The 19,988-nt window shown below is 46.4% G+C and overlaps 1 long non-coding RNA gene across 1 annotated transcript in view; it reads left to right on the forward strand.

Moving 5' to 3' along the window:
- Positions 1-11,410: 11,410 nt before the first annotated feature.
- The window catches only part of LOC139265354 (uncharacterized), an 84,987-nt gene continuing 76,409 nt past the window's right edge, over positions 11,411-19,988 (forward strand). The window contains exon 1 of the long non-coding RNA XR_011593540.1: positions 11,411-11,498. This is a non-coding gene — a long non-coding RNA (uncharacterized lncRNA). The remainder of the gene's footprint in view (positions 11,499-19,988) is intronic.

The raw sequence follows: 19,988 nt of genomic DNA on the forward strand, positions 1-19,988 counted from the left end.
TCGTTCCTTCCCTTAAAGGGAAGGGCCATCGACGGCAGCTGCGATCCGCGATGATCAACCCCAAGCACTCTAACATAGTGCGGCACTGATAAATCGTGTCACAGGAAAATGGTATAAAAATGACCTAAGGGGTCAAAACAAATGTTTTACTTACCCAAGCGGCATTACCTTTAAATCCCGCTCCCCAAGTGAACGGCCTCCCATACAAAGCCTTCTGCAGCTTCCGGTGTTGACGCTTGGCAATGCTGGGTGGGAGGGGCCAGAACTGAAGTTTACATGCAGGGCGCTGCACAGCCGAATGACATCACAATCTCCGGGGCACAGAAAATCGTGGCACTAGGGGTTACCGCCGCCGCAAACCTCCACGGCAAGTTCGCGGGTATCGGCCTGTTATTGTTCCCCTGAGGCGCTAACGGGAGGCGCAAAGGAGGCCAATTTCTCCCCCAATATATTTTTTAAAAATTGTCATCCTTCATTTTGGTAAGTGAAACATTAAATGAAACGTAGAAAGCTACTCACAAAATTCTATACCATGCGTTCAGAAGAGTTTGGATTCAATCAATATGCATGAACAATCAATGTAACCTTGAAGCTGTAATTCTTTGTAAAGGACTTTCTGTTACCAAGTGGTATTTATGAACTGTAATTATGAATGACTCGTGGATTCCTACTATCTTGAGTGGAATTCATTTTGGCATTGCTGCAACATTATGATTAAAGGTCAAATCATGCAGCACACAAAAAGGTAATTAAAGTGATTTTTGCTACCAAACCACTTAAAAGTCAACAGGACATCAGATTGATTTTCATACCAGTATTATGTGAAACTGATTATACTTTAACCCTTTGATAGCTGTAATTGTATTTTATACAAAAAGAATATTACTTTATTTCCAGAAATACATCAGAATCTCTCGATCCATAATATAATTACAGGCCTCGTGTATGGTATGAGGTTCTTTTGCACATTAACCTTAATTCCTCTCTCATGATTCTTGAGCAATGCTTCTATGGCTGATTTCACGCTGGTGCATGAGGGGAGCAGCCCCTTGCTAGGAATGCACATGGCATGTGGAATGGAGCAGGCAGGCATCAACACACTCTGTACTGATCTCCTCATTCCACAGGAGCAAAAATTTCTAAAGATTTTAAGACAATGCTTTGTGGATACGCTGGCCCCTTTAGAAATTATGGACACGGCATTGCTCAGAGCTGTTGCCGTTATTTCACTGGAAGTGCAGCGGAAGCTTCTGCTGCACTTCTGGGGAAGTAACAAAGGTGGATACCCTGGCAGCAAGCATGATGCTTTTATCTTGCAACAGTGGTTGGTGCCACAACTGTTTGAAGGAGCAGTGTGAATGGATTTGTGGCAGCTCAGAGACCTTGCTACCCTAGCTATTAACACCAGGCCAAAACCCCACACTAACACCAAAAAAAAATTATAATGAGGCATATGCCTCCACCTGAATTCTCATGGACCATACCATGTGGATATTGAAGTTGCTCTTTCAGGGCTAGATTTTTCTTATTGGTGGGTTTACAGCCAGAAGTGCATTAGAACTGCTCAGAAACCTGCTGGTGTTATACTGCTGAGAACCCTCAGTGCACTTTCCTTATACGTTCATGGCAAGCTCCAGATGCTCTTAGTGGCCTATAAAGACAGACTGTCTCTGTGGGAAAAGGGTCATCTAGTGCTGCCGAAGGTCAAGACAGCTATGTTGTGTCTGTAACCACGTAGCTCAAAACAATGTTTGAGGGTTGTGGATCTTCAGGGCACTGAGCTCACAATTTAAAAGGATCTTTCTCCTTCAAAGTCTAGCGAAGGTATCAGATGGTTAAATTGGGCTCGGTAGTCCCATCTTTTGGGTGCTACATGTCCCCTTAGGGTCCCAAAATGGCGTCCACAGCACACGCACACACTTCTGACGCAAAGCGCACCAACGCCATATTGATAAAGGGATTAGCGCACACGCACTTAACGTCCAACAGAAGTATGCAGAGCAGACAGATCATGACGTCACTCAGCATGCAACACTGATTTGACGCCAGCGCTGCCATTTTGGAGCCCCATGCTCCAGCCTTGCCCTCTCTTAATCTCGCACAGCTGAACACATGCTCAGCAGCAGGAAAGACCCCCCACCAGTGTTATTTAAAGGGGTCATCAACTACTTACAGGTTAGTTGCTGTCTTATTTCTTCTAGATGTTGCTACAATTCTGCACATTATTGGAGTTTTCCACAGTTGTTTCAAGTTGCAAAATTGTACAGGGAGTGGTGTTGCAGATGCTGAAGTACTTTTTGCTGACCTCAAGGCTTCAGCACGAACGAGTTGCTCCCTACTAGTAGGCCTTCCTCTTGGAATCAAGCATGACTGGGAGAATGAGCAGAGGCCACACGAGCAGGGCAAGCTGCTAAAAAAGAGAGGAGGAGGAGGGGGAGAAGGGGTTCAGCAGGAGGCCATATCTGCCCAGGGTGGTCAGCAAGTAATTCTTGTACCTGAACTATTGTGTCTAAAAGCACTCGAGTATTGACTCCACGAGATAAGGTATTACACTTGAACTGTTGCGACCTTAGTCTTTTTATTGCAGCTCCTGAATGAGGGTACAGTAAGGTGAGCTCTCTTTTATACCTGGTTACCTGCAGTGTGCACGTGACCTCTAGGTCTCCACCAGTTACACCCTCTGGTGGTACAATGTGAAGATATAGTCAAAGGTCTTATGTGACTGTACATTAAGTGTACAGGGTATATACATCCACAACATCACTCCCCCCTAAGCCTTGTGCCACTGGTCTTTGCACTGTGTGCTCTGGCCGTTGACTTGAGTGCCCAAAGCCTTGTCTGCGCTTGGGAATGGCACTCTCCCTGTAAACCTCTAAATCCTTATTGCCATGACATTGGGAAAAGGTCAGCAGTGGACGATTGGAGGTTGTAGTGGGGGTTGTGTGGGGTCTGGGTGTGATCCATGTGTGTCCATGGCTACAGACATCCATTTCCCCCCCTCCATACATAGACCATGTGTGTGGTTTGACATCTGCATTGGCGTACATGTACAGAGAATAAAGAATAGGATTAGTTATATGACTGTTTGGGTTCAGCAGTAGTGGAACAAGTACATATTACAGGTAAGGTACATACGTAGTGTTACAGTCTTGCCCCTGGGGTGCAGGTGCAGGTGGGTGAGGACGCTTGTTCCAGAGTAACCGGACTGTGTCCAGGTTGTCTGATGGCGGTGCTGCGCCCCCTGCCAGCTGGGTGGGCTCGGATCACTCACCTGGCTGAGTCTCAGGGCCTTTGCCATTGCCTAGAGGTGGGCAGAGCCACAGGAATGTGTTGCCTCCCTGTCCTCCTTTGAAGGCTGCAGGGGTCTGCCTGCTGCTCTTCAGCGGTGGTGGGAGTCTGGTCATCCCAGGTCCTGTCGAGAGGGCTGGAGGGTGCTGGCCTCTTGCTCCCGGTACTGGTCCTGGTGGACAGAGAGGCAGGGCCCATCTGGGGCAGGGTGCCAGTAGTGGTGCCTGTGCCATCCGCTGATCGCTGTCCCTGCAGTGGGTAAGCTCCCACTGTGTGTGTCCAGACTCCCTGGGGCATCACATTGGTCCCGGAGGCACAGGCTACATGATCGGGTAGCCCGCTGGACCTGGGTGCTTCGCAGGGGGGGTTTGCCCTTGGTTTTGTCGGCGTACATGTTGAACCAGGCATCAAACATTATTCCATCATTTACATTCATGTTACATTGGCTCCGATCACAATCACCCGACTCGACATTGTTGCTTGTCTTTACAAAATCACATTTGTCAATTACATCTTTTCCCTCAGTTACATCTTTTCCCTATATGCTACCGGCATCGCTATACAATATTACATTTAGATACCTGTAACCATCAATTACATCTTTTCCACGTATCCTACTGGCATCACTGTTCAAAGGTACATTTAGATATTTTCATTTGTTAATTACATCTCTTACATTAGTATCACCGGCATCGCTGTACAAAAAGTGGAACTGTCCCTTTAATTGTTCTGGGTTGCCGGTCTCCTTTAAGAGGGTCTTGCAATCTTTACCCCAATCCAGTTCGCTGCTCGGCATCACATGTTTCTCTCTCAACGCTGCCCCTCGTGGTCTGGTCGCAGCCATCTTGATTTCAGGCTTCACCTCGTGGTGCGGGCGCCAACTTCTCTCTCTCCACGAGGTAGACTGCGGTGATCTTTTTCTCCCCAGGTTCTGCCACACAAGCCAGGAATTTACCTTCTGTGTCGATCTTCTTCCCTTGGTGTCCTGCCATTGGAGCCTGGAAGGTGAGGTCTGATCGTTCGGGTTGGATCATCTCGCCTTTGGGTAGTGCGGTCTGTGTCATCGCCGCGCAGTTGAGTTGGACGGTAGGATCTTCAAGGTACTGCGATGGATCCAAATTTGAGGCCGCATAGGATGTCGCTTGACGGGGCCTGGATGCTTTCCCAGCTCCAACAGATTTGGATTTGTTTCATCCATCTTCTTCCTAGAAACGTTGGACCATCACCAGCAACAATTCACAAAGGTAGCTTGTGCACCGCGCCGCTGCAGGACACCTGGACATCCACGCTGCCAACGACTGGGGTGGTGTCATTTGTGTAAGTGAGCAGCTTCACCTGGATTGATAGCATATTAGGTTGTTGGGCAGGAATTTCCCGGGATTGTCCCAGAGCCCTAGAAATAGTGGATGCATGAGTGATCATTTTCCAACAGTCTATCGACTCTGGATCAGTTCCTATGGACTGGAGGGTAGCTAATGTAACACCACTTTTTTAAAAAGGAGGGAGAGAGAAAACAGGGAATTATAGACCGGTTAGCCTGACATCGGTGGTGGGTAAAATGTTGGAATCAATTATTAAAGATGAACTAGCAGCGCATTTGAAAAGCGGTGACAGGATCGGTCCAAGTCAGCATGGATTTATGAAAGGGAAATCATGCTTGACAAATTCTCTAGAATTTTTTGAGGCTGTAACTAGTAGAGTGGACAAGGGACAACCAGTGGATATGGTGTATTTGGATTTTCAACAGGCTTTTGACAAGGTCCCACACAAGAGATTGGTGTGCAAAATGAAAGCACATGGTATTGGGGATAATGTACTGACGTGGATAAAGAACTGGTTGGCAGACAGGAAGCAGAGAGTCAGAATAAATGGGTCCTTTTCAGAATGGCAGGCAGTGACCAGTGGCGTGCTGCAAGGTTCAGTGATAGGACCCCAGCTATTTACAGTATACATCAATGATTTAGATGAAGGAATTGAATGTAATATCTCCAAGTTTTCAGATGACACTAAGCTGGGTGGCGGTGTGAGCTGTGTGGAGGATGCTAAGAGACTACAGGGTGACTTGGACAGGTTAGGTGAGTGGGCAAATGCATGGCAGATGCAGTATAATGTGGATAAATGTGAGGTTATCCACTTTGGTGGCAAAAACAGGAAGACAGAATATTATCTGAATGGTGACAGATTAGGAAAAGGGGAGGTGCAACAAGACCTGGGTGTCATGATACATCAGTCATTGAAGTTTGGCAAGCATGTACAGCAGGCAGTGAAGAAGGCAAATGGCATGTTGGCCTTCATAGCTAGAGGATTTGAGTATAGGAGCAGGCAGGTCTTACTGCAGTCGTACAGAGCCTTGGTGAGGCCACACCTGGAATATTGTGTTCAGTTTTGGTCCCCTAATCTGAGGAAGGACGTTCTTGCTATTGAGGGAGTACAGTGAAGGTTCACCAGATTAATTCCCGGGATGGCAGGACTGAGATATGAGGAGAGATTGGATCAACTGGGCTTGTATCCACTGGAGTTGATAAGAATGAGAGGGGATCTCATAGAAACAAATAACATTTTGAGGAATTGGACAGGTTAGAGGCAGGAAGAATGTTACTGTTGCTGGGAAGTTCCAGAACCAGGGGTCACAGTCTATGAATAAGGGGTAAGCCATTTAGGACCGAGATGAGGAGAAACTTCTTCACTCAGAGAGTGGTTAACCTGTAGAATTCTCAACCGCAGAAAGTTATTGAGGCCAGTTCGTTAGATATATTCAAAAGATATGGCCCTTATGGCCAAAGGGATCAAGGGGTATGGAGAGAAAGCAGGAAAGGGGTACTGAGGTTGAATGATCAGCCATGATCTTATTGAATAGCGGTGCAGACTCGAAGGGCCGAATGGCCTGCTCCTGCACCTAATTTCTATGTTTCTATGTTTCTATCTCATAGAAACATATACAATTCTGACGGGACTGGACAGATTAGATACAGGAAGAATGTTCCCGATATTGGGGAAGTCCAGAACCAGGGGACATAGTCTAAGGATAAGGGGTAAGCCATTTAGGACAGAGATGAGGAGAAACCTCTTCACTCAGAGAGTTGTTAACCTGTGGAATTCCCTACTGCAGAGAGTTGTTGATGCCAGTTCATTGGATATAATCAAGAGAGAGTTAGATAGGGCCCTTACGGCTAAAGGGATCAAGGGGTATGGAGAGAAAGCAGGAAAAGGGTACTGAGGTGAACAATCAGACATGATTTTATTGAATGGTGGTGCAGGCTCGAAGGGCCGAATGGCCTACTCCTGCACCTATTTTCTATGTTTCTATGCTTCTATGTTTCTCGAACGCTGCCTGATTTATCAGCGATTGGCTTATCCCTCTGTCAACCTCCATCGAGACTGGGACACCGTTGATTTCAACTTCTATTTTCAATGGGGAACTCTCGGTAGAGCAGGTAAACACACCGTATACCTCTTCCTGGGGCTGAGCTGCCTCCTGGCCTCTCTCTTCGTCTACATCAGCGCTGGTGACCGGGTGATCGGCCAATTCTTCAGCGACTCGGTGAGTAAAATTTATTTTACACATTCGCTGGAGATGGCCTTTAGTGTTATAGCCTCTGTAAGTATAGTCTCTGTATCGGAACTGGTGGGCTCTGTGATTTCCTCCACAGCGCCAGCATGGGGCTGGCCAGTTGGCCCCATGTGGCGGACTCAGGGTTGCGGGACTCAGGGGCGCCTTTGAAAGGCGCCATTCAGTTCACAGTATTGCCGGGTTAGAGTCCTGGGGGTGAGTCATCATCCTTCTGGAATCGCAGGCCGAGGCCTTGAATGCCTGGCTGACATTAATTGCCTTCTGCAGGGTACCCGTGGTGTCCACAGAGAGCAGCCTGTGGAGGAGGCCGTCATGGCCGATTCCAATAACAAAGATGTCCTTCAGTGCTTTGGTGAGGTGGTCTCCAAAATCATATGGTGCAGCCAATCATCTCAGGTCTACAGCATATTTTGCAATTTCTTGGCCTTCGGGCCTCTGGTGTGTGCAGAACCGGTGTCTGGCTGTGAGGATGCTCTCTTTAGGCTTGAGCTGTTCCTGTATGATCATTACGAGCTCCGCGAACGTTTTGGTTGCCGTCTTCTATGGGGCTAGCATGTCCCTGACAAGGCCATAAACGGTGTGACCATAACTGTTGAGCAGGCTAGCTCTGTGCTTATCAGCCAGCGAGGTCGGTGTGTCTCCAGCCAGGAGATGAATTAGTGATCTAGCCTTTCCACAAAGGCATCCCAATCTTCGCCATCAGCAAATTGTTGAAAGTTGCCAAGGTTAGCCATTTTCCACGTGGAAATTCGTATTCTTGTCGCCAGTTATTGTGTTTATAAGCACTCTAGTAATGACTCCACGAGGTAAGGTATTGTACTTGACCAGTTGCGACCTTAGTCCTTTTTATTGCAGCTCCTGAATGAGGGTACAGTAAGGTGAGCTCCCTTTTATACGTGTTTACCTGCAGTGTGCAGGTGACCTCTCGGTCTCCACCAGTTGCACCCTCTGGTCGTACAGTCATATTGTATACAGTGTGACGATACATTCAAAAGTCTTATGGAACCATACATTAAGTGTACAGGGTATATACATACATAACATGAACCTCAGCAACGACCAATGTATGAGACGTCTGCGCTTCACTAAGGAGGTCATCACTGAAATCTGCCAACTACTGGAACCACAACTCTAACTTCAGAGCAGGGCAAGGACCGAACATGAAGGTTTGCCCCATCCTTGCCCCCTGTCCTGGCTGCAGCATACCTGTGGCCAGTGTCTCACCACATGCAAATCCCACCTTTATGCTGTACTTTAAGATATGTGCAGTGTCAGTATCTAAGCTGGTGGTTGCGAGTGTGAAATCGAGTGAAAGTTTGTTTTCATCATCACTCTCTTCTTGGTCTCCCAACACCACCTGGAGAGGTTGCAGTTCTTCGGTATCTGAAAGGTGAAAATGGATGAAGGTAAAGTTGTGGTGAGGGGAGAGGAGAAAGTAAGGCGTATGTTTACATCATCTGGAGCTTGTAGGTCAGAAGAGATTGTGGGATGAGGGGGAAATGGGATGTGAGAAGAAGGATTAAATATGACATAACCATTATCTTCAACGGATTCAGGGGGCCATGGTCTCAGCAATGGCCCTTCCCATAACGGCCATCACCGTCTGCTCCATGGGGGTTAGAACATGCAGGAGCAGCTCTCTCTCTCTGGTTAGTTCCTGCACCTCCGGTTGTGCACCAGTTCCTCCTGCAAGAGAGATAGAAGTGTGTTAATGAGTGTTGAGCAATATGTTTGGGTGATAGGGCTGTCATAGTTGAATAGTTGGTAGTATGTGCAAGGTGTGTAATTTGGGTGTGAGGCTTGCAACACTGCTAAGCGTGTCAGGGTGAGGTGAAGCATATGAATGTTAGGTATGAGTCCTGATTGATAGAGATCATTGATAGAAGAGTGATGGGGGTGTGGTGCATTGAGCAGAGGCTGAAGCTAGTGGTGCAGTTGGTTGGATATGGCATTTGAAGATGCATTCACTGACCTTGACCATTCGTGTGAGGTCATTAATCTTCTTGCGGCAGTACATCCAAGTCCTTGAGTCCAAACCTCTGGTATTGCCCTACAGTGTGGCTATCTGTTCCCACAGCCTTTTCTTTGTGTGTCTGGAAGGCAGATACAGGACATCTCTCTCCTGTAAGGGGAGCTTGGGGTGTGGGTTCGAATCCACACTCCCCTTGGGTTCTGTATGTGTGATTTATGAGGGTGGGTGAGTAATGAGGCACCAGACACAGTGGGTAAGAGTACAAAATGGCTAATGTTGTTTATTTAGAATAGCAAACACAAAGGTAGAGGACATAGGAAGAGGTCATAAAATGGCAGTCATGGCAAAATCTCCTTCAACAACCCGAAAAATCTCGCAACAGGGAAGGGGAAAACAAGAGGTTAAAACATCCCACTCACACACAACCACACCTCCCACTCCCACCCTTCCTACCAATTCCTATCCTAAATTGAGTCTGTGAGGGGGTTTGGGCTATACTCACAATCCTATCAACTCCGGGGTTCTGGGGGCACTTATTTCAGCTCGGGGTCCCTCTGGGGTGGGTTTTATGTTGTTGTTCGGTTTTCCTCTTCGAAGTTGCGTCGATTTCTTCTATCTGCCTCTCGGTTATCGTCAGACTACAGCTGTGAATCCAGGTTATTGAACCAGGTGTCCAGGTCTGCACAGCTCTGCGTGCCCCAGCCTGAAGCTTCGGCTATTCTCACCCTGTCCAGTGTGTTCAGGGCTAACAGCAGCACCTGCTGCCCCTTACTAACCAGGAGGTTGGCTCGTGGGTTTTTAGTCTCGACCAAAATCAAAGTTTGCAAAACTCTCTCAGCTCCTTCTTGGTCAACAACTCCCTTTTTCCACAACTCCTTTTCTTTACAACTATTTTTTTCTCCACAACTCTCTTCTCCACAACTGCTTTCTCCAACTGCTTTTCTCCACAACTCTTTTTCTCCACAACTGTTTTCTCCACAACTCTTTTTCTGGTGGTTCTGTGTCCTATATTGGTATTCAATTCAGTTCTGGTCTTTTCGCGCTCAAACCCAGTGTAAGTTTGGGCGGGGATATAGTTTTGAATATTTAATCAGAAGATGTCACAGGTACATGCAGGTGTGAAGACCAGGGTATTTTAAGGGGGGGACATAGGTGCCTGAACGTCTGTGGGTCCTTTGTTATAGTCCTGGGAGTCAGTGGGCCATTCCTGCAGTGATTCATAGTTTTCACTCAGAGCTATTGTCCATATTAATTTGGTAGATAATGGCCCACATTCATAGTTTGATTTTGGGGGGGGGGGGGGAGTCGTCATTTTCAAACTGGGCCAGGGAGTCCTTCTTTGTTGAAGATTTCCCCACTTCAGGCCCGACTCGACCGCTGATTGGTCTGCCAGAATGCACTTTTCCCCCATTGGCCAGTGCCTCTGACTCGCTTGTGAGCCAGACTTCACAATGTCTGTATCCGCCCACACGTTTTCCCAGCCTGCTTTTACATGGCCAAAAATGTTCATTTAGTGTATGGAACGATCCCATGTTAGTTTTCTTGTCCTTATGGTGTTTCAAATGCGGCCATGGATTTTCGAACCTTACACTCCTTTCCACCTCCTCCACCAAGATCTCCAGTGCAGCATCCAAAAACCTTGGTGCACGCTCTCTCCCATGGTCAGCCATTGTTCTTTATTGCCCAGCACTATTCCCAATGATCTCAGTACCTCCACCAGCCACAGTGCACCTTTCCTTTAAGAGCTACAAGCTATCTTTAAGCAGTGCAGACTAGCTTTAAGTATTGCTAGAAAGTAACAATAGTGGGCCCACTGCTGATGCATGCAGCCAATGAACAGCATAGTCAGCACTGGCTGCACGTAGAAATCATGCTAATGAGCAGGCAGCATGAAGTTGGCATGCTGCTTGCATTACACTGAATGGGCGTAGGTAATCGCACAACTTGATCCCCGCTCCCTTTTTCTGGTGCTGTCCAATTTAGCCCCCAAGCTCTCGTGTATACTCATTCTGCTACATCCACCAGTAGACTGTTTTTCACCATTTCCCTAAGCTATCTTCTTCTTTAATCAGCCAACATACTTTACTTTTACACCAGTTTCAAAGGTGGGAAATTAACACATGCCATTTAAGTAAATATTGTTTAAACTGAACAATTCTTCTTAATTGCCACTTAACAAGTAGGAAAAGTATTAATATTAACTTTGTACATAAATATATTCATTCATGCACCAAGCTAATACTAAAAACAGAATGCTGCGGATGGTAGAAATCTGAAAAAAAACCAGAAAATGCTGGAAATACTCAGAAATGATGGAAGTTCATCGATGTTGCCAGAGTCCAGATGGCCATGCTTATGGGAATAATAGGGCATTTAGGTGAGTTCCATCATAATCTAGCTGTTTCACATAGGTACCTTTGGAGCAGCTAGAAATGTTTTTCAATGCGAATAGTAACGTCGAAGTCTCCGATAATGTAAACCGTATCCGGGTAGTTTTGGAAAGTAAACAAGCTATTTTCTTGAATTCAACAGGCCCCGAGGTGTATGAAACCCTGAAAAATGTGCTTGTTCCCACTGACGGAGAATCAGCCCAATATCCTGAGCCCATGTAAATTGTTGAAAGTTATCATTTTGGAACACGTGATCCATTAAATTATGAGTGTATCAGTGAGTATATTGTAGCTTTAAAAAAGCTATCCATTCACTCTCATTTCGGAAACTTTCAGCACCGAGTTTTGCATGGCTGCTTTGTTTGTGGGTTGAAAAATGAAGCAATCAGAAGTAAATTGTTGACAACCCCGAACTTGACTTTTGACTTAGCTTGTCAGACAGCTATGCTGACCAATACTCCCAAGAATTTCATGCTATTTCTAGTCATCAGACAACCGAGGTGAATTGGTTGCAGGCTAAAAGTAAAAGGCAGTTTAGCCCCAAGGCCTCAAAAATTGGCTATGGTAACAGTGCATTAAAGTTGTGCTATCGGTGCCTGGATAACATCTTGGCTCAAAGCTGTCCTTATGTAATATGTCCTTACTATACAGTATCAATGCACACGAGGCCCATACTTGAGAAAAGAGCACTCTGTGATCAGTTACCTTTATTACCAAGACCTCAAGAGGCAGACGGTGGGTGGAGCTTCCCCTTTTAGACCGGAAAGTCCAGGTTAGGAGTGTCTCCCACAAGTTCGCCCCCTGTGGTCAGTGTTCTCAAGGTATACAATTTAGGTCAGCTTATACATGGGTTACAATGACAGTTGAATACATGACATCACCTCCCCCCAAAGTCTTATTGGGATCATAGGTTAAGTCTCTCTGGTGGTTTACGCTCCCTTGTAGAGCACCTGAGTTGGGGCTCTGCTTGTTGGGCTTGAGTGTCTGCTGTTTGCGGTGCCTCAGGCCTGTCCGGACTGCCCACAGTGACTGGGCTCTCCTCCACTTGGTTCCGGTGTTCGGTCACCTGTGGTGGAGTAAACTCTATGTCGTGTTCTTCCTCTGCTTCTTCTATGGGGTTGCTGAACCTCGTTTTAGTTTGATCCATGTGTTTGCGGCAGATTTGTTCATTGGTAAGTTTAACTTCCAAAACCCTATTCCCCTCTTTGGCAATCATAATGCCTGCAAGCCATTTTGACCCTGCAGCGTAATTAAGGACAAAAACAGGGTCATTGTCATCAATACATCGCGCCCTCGCATTCCTGTCATTGTAGTCACATTGTGACTGACACCTGCTCTCAACAATTTCTTTCATAGTAGGGTGTATAAGGGATAACCTGGTTTTGAGCATCCTTTACATTAGCAGCTCTGCGGGTGGAACCCCTGTGAGCGAGTGTGGTCGGGATCTATTGGCCAACAGGAGGCATGATAAGCGGCTTTGTAGGGAACCGCCTTGGATTCTGAGCATCCCCTTTTTGATTATCTGCACTGTTTGTTCTGCCTGACCGTTTGAGGCCGGCTTGCACTACTACAACCAAAAACATTTTTCCCATGAAAGGACCTGCGTAGTCCACATGGATGCAAGGCCATGGCTTGGCGGGCCAGGACCGGGGGCTAAGGGGGGCTTCCCTGGGTGCGTTGCCCAGTTGAGCACACGTGTTGCACCTGCGAACACAAAGTTCCAGGTCTGCATCTATCCCTGGCCACCAAACGTGTGACCTGGCAATTGGCTTCATCATGACAATGCCCGGGTGCTCATTGTGAAGTTCTCTGATAAACACCTCTCTGCCCTTCTGGGGCATAACTACTTGGTTTTTCCACAGTAGGTAATCGGCCTGAATCGAGAGTTCATTCTTGCTCCTATGAAACAGTTTAAACTCCTCAGGGCATGCCCCATTCATGGCTGCCCAGTCCCCATTCAGGACACATTTCTTAATTAAAGACAGAAGCGGGTCTTTATTTGTCCAGGCTTTAATCTGACGGGCTGTCACAGGGAAGCCTTCTCTTTCGAAAGCTTCAACAGCCACGATAATCTCAGCATTATGCTCAGCTGCCCCCTCAGTGGTGGCTAGTGGTAGCCTGCTGAGTGCATTGGCACAGTTTTCAGTGCCCAGTCTGTGCCGAATTGTGTAGTCATAGGCGGCTAACCTAAGTGCCCACCTCTGTATGCGGGCCGATGCATTCGCATTTCTGGCCTTGTTGTCAGCCAAAAGGGACGTTAGGGGTTTGTGATCTGTCTCCAGCTCAAATTTCCTTCCAAACAGGTACTGGTATATTTATTTTTACTGCATATACACATGCTAGCGCTTCCTTTTCTACCATCCCGTAGCCCCTTTCTGCCCGGGACAGACTTCTGAGGCATAAGCTAACGGCTGTAATTGATCATTGGCATTCACATGCTGCAACACACACCCGACCTCATAGGACGATGTATCACACATTAAAACTAGTTTCTTACACGGGTCATATAACGTTAACAATTTGTTGGAGCAGAACAAATTGCGTGCTCTATCAAAAGCCCTTTTACTGGCTGTACCCCCCAGACCCAATCGTGACCTTTGCATAGGAGCATGTGTAGCGGCTCTATCAGCGTGCTCAATTTGGGAAGAAAGTTGCCAAAATAGTTCAGGAGCCCCAGGAATGAACACAGCTCCGTCGTGTTACGGGGTCTGGGTGCTCTCTGGATCCCTTCCGTTTTGGACGCTGTAGGTCTGATCCCTTCTGCTGCTACCCTCCTCCCCATATATTTATACAAGCTTTTGCAGTCAGTTTTTATGTTCCCTGCATGCTTCCTCTCGTACTCTATTTTCCCCCTCTTAATTAAATCCTCAGTCCTCCTCTGTTGAATTCTAAATTTCTCCCAGTCCTCACGTTTGTTGTTTTTCTAGCCAATTTATATGCCTCTTCCTTGGCTTTAACACTATCCTTAATTTCCCTTGTTAGTCATGGTTGAGCCACCTTCCCAGTTTTATTGTTACTCCAGACAGGGATGTACAATTGCTGAAGTTCATCCATCTTATCTTTAAATGTTTGCCATTGCTTATTCACCGTCAATCCATTAAGTATCCTTTGCCAGTCTATTCTAGCCAATTCACGCATCATACCGTCGAAGTTACCTTTCCTTAAGTTCAGGACCCTAGTTTCCGAATTAACCTTGTCGCTCTCCATCTTAATAAGGAATTCTACCACATTATGATCACTCTTCCCCAAGGGGCCTCGCATAATAAGATTGCAAATTAGTCCCTTCTCATTACACATCACCCAGTCTAGGATGGCCAGCTCCCTGGTTGGTTCCTCGACATATTGGTCTGGAAAACCATCCCTAATACACTCCAGGAAATCATCCTCCACCGCATTGCTACCAGTTAGGTTAGCCCAATCAATGTGTAGATTAAAGTCGCCCATGATTACTGCTGTACCTTTATTGCACACATGACTTATTTCTTGTTTGATGCTATCCCCAACCTCACTACTACTATTTGGTGGTCTATACACAACTCCTACTAGCGTTTTCTGCCCTTTGGAATTCGGCAGCTCCACCCATACCGATTCCACATCATCCAGGCTAATGTCCTTCCTTACAATTGCATTGATTTCCTCTTTAACCAGCAATGCCACACCACCTCCTTTACCTTTCTGTCTATCCTTCCTAAATGCTGAATACCCTTGGATGTTGAGTTCCCAGCCTTGGTCACCCTGGAGCCATGTCTCCGTGATGCCAATCACATCGTGTCCGTAAACTGCTATCTGCGCAGTTAATTCATCCACCTTATTTCGAATACTCCTCGCATTGAGGCACAGAGCCTTCAGGCTTGTCTTTTTAACACACTTTGCCCCTTTAGATTTTTGCTGTAATGTGGCCCTTTTTGTTTTTTGCCTTGGGTTTCTCCCCTCCACTTTTACTATTCTCTTTTCTATCTTTTGCTTCTGACTCCATTTTATTTCCCTCTGTCTTGCTGCATTGGTTCCCATCCCCCTGCCATATTAGTTTAACTCCTCCCAAACAGCACTAGCAAACACTCCCCCTCGGACATTGGTTCCGGTCCTACCCAGGTGCAGACTGTCCAGTTTGTACTGGTGCCACCTCCCCCAGAACCGGTTCCAATGCCCCAGGAATTTGAATCCCTCCCTTCTGCACCACTCCTGAAGCCACGTATTCATCTGAGCTTTCCTGCGATTCCTACTCTGACTAGCACGTGGCACTGGTAGCAATCCTGAGATTACTACTTTTGAGGTCTTACTTTTAAATTTAACTCCTAGCTCCCTATATCCGTCTCATAGGACCTCGTCCCATTTTTTACCTATATCATTGGTATCTATATGCACCACGACAACTGGCTGTTCACCCTCCCTTTTCAAAATGCCCTGCACCCGCTCCAAGACATCCTTGACCCTTGCACCAGGGAGGCAACATACCATCCTGGAGTCTCGGTTGAGATCGCAGAAATGCCTATCTATTCCCCTTACAATTGAATCCTCTATCACTATCGTTCTCCCACTTTTTTTCCTGCCCTCCTGTGCAGCAGAGCCAGCCACAGTGCCATGAACTTGGCTGCTGCTGCCCTCCCCTGATGAGTTACCCCCCTCAACAGTACTCAAAGTGGTGTATCTGTTTTGCAGGGGGATGACCGCAGGGACCCCTGCACTACCTTCCTTGCACTGCTTTTCCTGTTGGTCTTCCATTCACTATCTGGCTATGGAACCTTTACCTGCGGTAAGACCAACTGACTAAGCGTGCTATTCAGGTCATTCTCAGCATTGTTGATGCTCCAAAGTGAATCCACCCACAGCTCCAGTGCCGCAATGCGGTCCGTCAGGATCTGCAGGTGGATACACTTCCTGCACACGTAGTCGTCTGGGACACCGGAACCGTCCCTGAGTTCCCACATTGTACATCGTCAGTCAGTGTACAACATGTCAATCGCTGAACAAGAAACCACCATCAGTACCATTACAGCCATGGAAAGGGCCTCCAAGGAAGTGGCTAAGGTTACATGTAGATTTTGCTGAGCTAGAAACACAGTAATTGTTCAAAGTGATAGATAGTCATTCGAAGTGGGTAGAGGTGTTTCCGATGTGGAAAATAACAACAAGCAAAAGACAGGATAATTTGTGAAGATTGCTTTCTTCATACGGACTCCCAGAAAAAATTGTGTCTGAAATTGGCCACAATTTTGTTCAGAAGAGTTTACACAGTTCATGAGCAGGAACAGTGTAAAACATACCAGAGTTCCATCATACCATCCTGCTTCAAATGGTGCAGCAGAGCGCACAGTACAAATTGTCAAGCTAAAGTAAATGTTGGTCACTTAGAGGATGAGACTGGGGAGTTAATAATGGGAAACAGGGAAATGGCAGAGACTTTGAACAAATATTTTGTATCGGGCTACACGGTTGAAGACATTAAAAGCATCCCAATAATTGATAATCAAGGGGCTATTGGAAGGGGGGAGCTTAAAATAATCACCATCACAAAAGAAAAAGTACTAGGCAAATTAATGGGACTAAAGCTGGACAAGACCCCTGGACCAGATGGTTTGCATCCTAGGATCTTAAAAGAAGTGACTGCAGAGATAGTGGATGCATTGATTTTAATCTACCAAAATTCCCTGGATTCTGTACCTTTATTGCACGCATCCCTAATTTCTTGTTTGATGGTGTCCCCACCCTCACTACTACTGTTCACAACTCCCACTATCATTTTCTGTCCTTTGGTATTCTGCAGCTCTATCCATACAGATTCCACATCATCCAAGCTAAATCCTTCCTTACTATTGCGTTAATTTCCTCTTTAACCAGCAACGCTACCCCACCTCCTTTTCCTTTCTGTCTATCCTTCCTGAATGTTGAATACCCCTGGATGTTAAGTTCCCAGCTTTGGTCACCCTGGAGCCATGTCTCCGTAATCCCAATTATATCATATTCGTTAATAGCTGCCTGCATAGTTAATTTGTCCACCTTATTATGAATACTCCTCGCATTGAGGCACAGAGCCTTCAGGCTTGTCTTTTTAACACACTTTGTCCCTTTAGAATTTTGCTGTAATGTGGCCCTTTTTATTTTTGCCTTGGGTTTCTCTGCCGTCCAATTTTACTTTTCTTCTATCTTTTGCTTCTGCCCCCATTTTACTTCCCTCTGTCTCCCTGCATAGTTTTCCATGCCGCTGCCATATTAGTTTAACCCCTCCCCAACAGCACTAGCAAACACTCCCCCTAGATTGATATTCAATCACAAAATTACCAAGATCTATTTTAACACTACCTCAACCAGGTGATTTAACCGCCGATGTTCCACTTGGATTTCATCACCTTCAATTTTACCTAATTGAAGTCGCAGGGTCATTCTTTAAATAACCCACTGCGGAACGTTTAGATCTCCCCTGCCCCAGACCGTACTGCCAGACGCCCCCACCACCCTCGTATATCCCGGGGAACCTCGCTTACTCGATGCCGACAAGCAATCATGGGATTACAGCCACATTCCACCTGTCGGGGTAAGGATTAGTAGTGGGTGCATTGCCTTAAGAAGAGAATGATGGGAAAAGATGTCATGTAAGCTCAATGTAAGACAAAAAGGCAGATTAAAAGAATGCCTTCGGCAAATAAATCTGTTGAAAACAAACTAGTCAACAGGGAAGGATCCACAGGTATAGCCAGAGAAAAGCTTGTGGCGTGATCTTCCCTGATTGCATAGAGAAACCAGCTGCTAAACGCATTACAATGAGGAGGTGTGTGGGGGGCCTGACCCATCCACCTCCATGGCACGAACCTGGTATTGCAGTACTTCCAGGAACGGTGCAGTGGCTCTAGGCCTTTTGGCTAAGAGCATTGGCGCAGAGTGATCCTTGATGTGTGCAAGGTGACCTCTGGCGTTTGTGATTTGACAAAGAATTGGAACGATTGGCTACGAATTTCAAAAAAAAAAATAAACGCGGCAGTTAGGAAAAGCTTGGCAATGGAGACATGCATAGACAGGGAGATCAGATAACACAACTTGTGATAAGAATGGGAGGGAGACTTTCATTGTGCAAAGAAACTAACTAATATACGCCTGACTACAGGGCCTATGGACCATCAAAACCATTGTGTGATTAACTTGAAGGCAGGATCTGTATGCACACAAAACCTCCTGGAACAAACACAATGTGATCCCTATATAACTGGTAGCAGAATTGTATTTGAGGGAGAAGGTGGGAGGAGACATTCATTTCTCTCCCGGGCATGTGCTCGAGAAATAAAGACCTGAAGTTGAAATAAGACCTATCAGACTCGACTCATTAAAAGAACCAGAGGTGGTCTTGGTTGAAAATCAACTGAGATAGTGCGGGCGCATTTCACCCAGACGAGGTCCGGTCTCTGAAGTGTTACCTCAACAGATGGCATAGTCAGCAGGATTTCCAAGCTGATGACCTGAGCAGACAGATCATTGGGGGTAAGTACTCATTTTTGAATACTTGCTAGAGCCTAAATGAGTGTTTGTTAGGTTCGGACGCACTATGGAAATAGGATAAGAGCGGTCGGGGAAGGCAGTCAGTCAGGCAGTAAATGGACGCACGCACTTGGGTGCAAAAAGGCATCAGGCACAGTAGAGTTACACCGGCAGGGCAAAATGGCAGAAGAGGGTAAAGGTAAGGGGGATGAAAGTTTAACCAAGACCCTAAAAAAAGAGTATGAGAAGACTGAGACTAAAATGAGGAAGTTGGGATGGGATCCGGACTGGACACCATCCCAACATAGAGCATTTTGGGATCAGCTAAAGAAAGGTGGCATCAAGGGTGATGCCATCAAAATAATCTTGTGCCTGTGTTATGAATATACCACCAAATATCTCGGAGAAGCCACTAAACAAACCATTGAGGCTAGTAAGGCACGGACGCTGTTAGAAACACAGTTACAGGAGAAGGACTGACAGTTACAAGAGAAAGACCAGCAGTTACAGGAGGTTAACTGGCAGAGAGACCAAGAGGTCGACCGACTCAGCCGACAGCCTCGCGCATTAGAGCTGGGGGCTAAACAGTCAGCTGTGCTGTTGCAGCAGCAAACTCTCTCAAGTTTAAATGTGGGAGCTGTCCTGGCTGAGGAACATCAGACTCAGCAGGAGTACAAAAAATTTAAAAATGAGCGAACATACAGCTTAGGCAAGAATTGGAGGCTGCCAGAGGGGTACTGAGAGAGGCTGTCATAAAGGTGCGGACCACTCTGTCTGTAAACTTAAAATATTGGAACTAACAGGAAAATTGGGAAAGCAACAGGCTTTAGTATCAGCCATTACGGCCAGGATAAGCGTAGGCGCCGAAGACATGGTAATTGAGATAGATTGGGGCTATCTGAAGGAGAAGGCATCTAGATACGGGTACTAGGATGGCTGGCCTGCTGGAGAGGAGTCCACGGGGCCCGATAAGTTAGGTACGGCAAGGGCAGTGATTACCCAACTGGATGCAAATAATCAGCCCATTGGGATACAGAGATTTTCCAAGCCCCTCAACCCAGACGAATTGATAGCATTGAGCCGGGATATAGGCCCCTTTAACTCCATGGATAGTCTGCTGAATGCTAATAGACGCTGGATGGATTTTAGCCGGGATCACCCAGAGTTAGAAGATGTATATTTTAAGCAAATCCACCCTAGTAGCTGCAACAGCAGTTTTAGAAATTTGAAATCTGCCATTAGGTGAAACTAGGTGGGCAGAAGGACCCTGCGGAATCCAAAAGAAAGTTCAAAGCATTTG

Source organism: Pristiophorus japonicus, chromosome 6 (genome assembly GCF_044704955.1).
Source record: "Pristiophorus japonicus isolate sPriJap1 chromosome 6, sPriJap1.hap1, whole genome shotgun sequence".
NCBI classification, from domain to species: Eukaryota; Metazoa; Chordata; class Chondrichthyes; family Pristiophoridae; genus Pristiophorus; species Pristiophorus japonicus.